The sequence below is a fragment of the Stigmatopora argus genome, chromosome 15, assembly GCF_051989625.1.
Source record: "Stigmatopora argus isolate UIUO_Sarg chromosome 15, RoL_Sarg_1.0, whole genome shotgun sequence".
Classification (NCBI taxonomy): Eukaryota; Metazoa; Chordata; class Actinopteri; order Syngnathiformes; family Syngnathidae; genus Stigmatopora; species Stigmatopora argus.
Window position 1 is genome coordinate 14,954,096 of NC_135401.1, and position 942 is coordinate 14,955,037.

Sequence of the window (942 nt, forward strand, 5' to 3'; positions counted from 1 at the left end):
CTTCTCACTTCTCATTCAATATGCAATATTTTTCCATCGGAAAACTTGCTAACAACTTTAGCTTCGCTGCGTGTTTTGCAGAGGAGACCTTTCTTACCCAGTTTCACCGTTTGTTCCTCTATGTCAGGGGTCACCAAACTACGGCCCGCGGGCCGGATACGGCCCGCCGGCACATTTGGACCGGCCCTCTGAACAATACCAGAGACGCTATCGGATTTTTTTTTTTTTTTTTTTTTTGGGATGCGGCCCGCCGGCACATTTGGACCGGCCCTCTGAACAATACCAGAGATGCTATCGGATTTTTTTTCCTATTTGGCCTTGAAGACTGGGACGTTTTAATCTTGTGTTTGGTTCATTGCACCCCTGCTGAGCCCACAAATCATCCCAGTGAAGCGGGGCTTCGCATTGCTTCTTTGGTGACACGCGCGGGGAGAGTGTTTCCCTTTGATGCATGCGGGCACGTCCACCGTTGCATGCACGAGCAGTGTTACCGAGACATCTGGACGATCGCAGGTGAGGGCGGAGCCCTGGGACCATCGCGGACTATTCAAGCATATTAAAACTGCAACCTGTTTGAGAACGGAATAATGGCGAAAAAGTTAGGTGAGAGAAAAATTGATTCAGAATGCAGGGTATTTAACCTGGAGTGGACAAACGATTATTTTTTTGTTCAATGCAAAGAAAAGGCTGTTTGTCTCATTTGTCAAGAGACGGTGGCGGTATTCAAAGAATACAATCTTTGCCGACACTATGAATCCCGTCACAAAGACAAGTACGATAGATTGCAAGGCCAAATACGAGCAGACAAACTCTCAAAGCGAAAAAGTGGACTACTATCTCAGCAGAACCAGGCATCCGTTCGGGCCAGCTTTTGGGTTGCTAAATTGATAGCAAGCAGCGGTAAGCCTTTCACTGACGGAGAGTTTGTTAAGAAATGTATGG